The 2,754-nt window shown below is 42.7% G+C and overlaps 1 pseudogene; it reads left to right on the forward strand.

Moving 5' to 3' along the window:
* Nucleotides 1–1,551: 1,551 nt before the first annotated feature.
* LOC139030057 (small ribosomal subunit protein eS17-like) lies at nt 1,552–2,051 on the forward strand (annotated as a pseudogene).
* The last annotated feature ends 703 nt before the right edge of the window (nt 2,052–2,754 follow it).

Genomic DNA, 2,754 nt, shown 5'->3' on the forward strand with positions numbered 1-2,754 from the left:
GTGTCCCGGATTCTTTACCAACTGAACAACCAGGGAAGCCCAAGAATACTGGAGTGGGTAGCCTAGCCCTTCCCTAGGGGATCTTCCCGACCCAGGAATTGAATCAGAGTCTCCTGCATTGCAGGCAGAGTCTTTACCAGCTGAGCTACCAGGGAAGCCCAAGTGTAAAGTAAAAATGTCAAGCTTGGGAATGCTATCAAAGTTAGGCTGTCTTCAGTTTAAAATAGAATGTTATAAATGTAAGATATTTTATGTAAACCTCATGGTAACCACAAAGGAAACTCCGTTATAATTACAAGAAGATTATGGTAACAGAGTCAAGGCATACTGCTACATAAAGATATCAAATCATAAAAAGAGCAAGATAAGAATCAAGGAGTAATGGATCCACAAAATAGAAAACAATTAACAAAATGGCAATATTATGGGAATACCAGACCACCTCATCTCCCTCCTGAGAAATCTGTATGCAGGTCAAGAAGCAACAGCTAGAATCAGACGTGGAACAACACAATGGTTCCAAATTATGAAAGGAGTACGTCAAGGCTGTGTATTGTCACCGTGCTTATTAAACTTATATGCAGACTACATCATGTGAAATGCCAGGCTGGATGAAGCACAAGCTGGAATCAAGATTGACAGGAGAAATATCAATAACCTCAGATATGCAAATGACACCACCCTTATGGCAGAAAGTGAAGAACTGAAGAGCCTCTTGATGAAAGTAAAAGAGGAGAGTGAAAAAGTTGGCTTAAAACTTAACATTCAGAAAACGAAGATTGCAGCATCTGGTCCCATCACTTCCTGGCAAATAGATGGGGAAACAATGGAAACAGTGGCAGACTTTATTTTGGGGGGCTCCAAAATCACTGCAGATGATGACTGCAGCCATGTAATTAAAGGATGCTTGCTCCTTGGAAGAAAATCTTCAACAAACCTAGACAGCATATTAAAACACAGAGACATTACTTTGCCAAAAAAGGTCTGTCTAGTCAAAGCTATGGTTTTTCCAGTAGTCATGTATGGATGTGAGAGCTGGACTATAAGGAAAGCTGAGTGCCAAAGAATTGATGCTTTTGAACTGTGGTGTTGGATAAGACTCTTGAGAGTCCGTTGGACTGCAAGGAGATCCAACCAGTCAATCCTGAAGGAAATCAGTCCTGAATATTCATTGGAAGGACTGATGCTGAAACTCCAATACTTTGGCCACCTGACGCGAAGAACAGACTTACTGGAAAAGACTCTGATGCTGGGCAAGATTGAAAGCAGGAGGAGAAGGAGACGACAGAGGATAAGATGGTTGGATGGCATCACCGACTCGATGGACATGAGTTTGAGCAAGCTCTGGGTGCTGGAGATGGACAGAGAAGCCTGGCATGCTGCAGTCCATGGGGCCACAAAGAGTCAGACACAACTGAGCCACTGAACTGAACTGAAGTCCTTACCTACCAATCATTGCTTGAAACATAAATGGATTAAACTATCCAATCAAAAGATGATCCAAGGAAATATTGTCTACAAGACATCTAGTTTAAAGATACATGTACTCTTTTACCAAGGACCCGCCAACATGGGCCGAGTTCGCACCAAAACCGTAAAGAAGGCGGCCCGGGTCATCATTGAGAAGTACTACACGCGCCTGGGCAATGACTTCCACACCAACAAGCGGGTGTGCGAGGAAATCGCCATTATTCCCAGCAAGAAGCTCCGCAATAAGATCGCAGGCTAGCTCACACATCTGATGAAGCGGATTCAGAGAGGCCCGGTGAGAGGTATCTCCATCAAGCTGCAGGAGGAGGAGAGAGAGAGGAGAGACAATTACGTCCCTGAGGTCTCAGCCCTGGATCAGAAAATCATTGAAGTAGATCCTGACACTAAGGAAATGCTGAAGCTCTTGGACTTTGGCAGTCTGTCCAACCTGCAGGTCACTCAGCCTGCAGTTGGGATGAACTTCAAAACACCACGTGGAGCTGTTTGAGTCTTTCTGCTGTGCTGTAATATTTTCAATAAACCTCGGACAACAACAAAAAAAAAAAAAAAAAAAAAATAAAGATACATGTAGATAGACTGAGAGTGAAGAGATAGAAAAAGATGTTTCAAGCAAACAGTAACCAAAAGAAAGCAGGGGTAACTATTCTTTTCTATTTTTGTTTATTTATTTTTTACCATGGACTATGTTACAGCTCGGTTACAGCTCAGAGTTTTATTTGGCAAAAAAAGGATAGTATACCCTCGAGGAGTGAGGACAGGCCTACCCCAAAGGAGAGGCCTCTTTTTCATTTTTATCTTTTAATCGGAGTATAGTTGCTTTACAGTGTTGTGTTAGTTTCTGGTATACAGTGAAGTGAATCAGCTATATGTATACATATATCCTCTCCTCTTGGACTTCCCTCTCATCCCCCTTCATCTCACACATACAGGGCACCACAGAACACCAAGTTGAGTTCCCTGTGCTATACTGCTGGTTCCTATTAGCCTTCTATTTGGTAGCTGTTCTTATGAGACAAAACAGACTTTAAGCTAAAAATGATCTAAAGATACAAAAGGTCATTTTCGGTTGCTATGTCATGTCCAATTCCTTGCAATCCCAAGGACTGCAGCATGCCAGGCTTCCCTGTCTTTCACTAGCTCCAGGAGTTTGCTCAAATTCATGTCCACTGAGTCAATGATGCTATCTAACCATCTCATCCTCTGCTGCTCTCTTCTTTTGCCTGCAGTCTTTCCCAACATCCAGGTGTTTTCCAATGAGTCGGC

Source organism: Odocoileus virginianus, chromosome 20 (genome assembly GCF_023699985.2).
Source record: "Odocoileus virginianus isolate 20LAN1187 ecotype Illinois chromosome 20, Ovbor_1.2, whole genome shotgun sequence".
In the NCBI taxonomy this organism is placed as follows: Eukaryota; Metazoa; Chordata; class Mammalia; order Artiodactyla; family Cervidae; genus Odocoileus; species Odocoileus virginianus.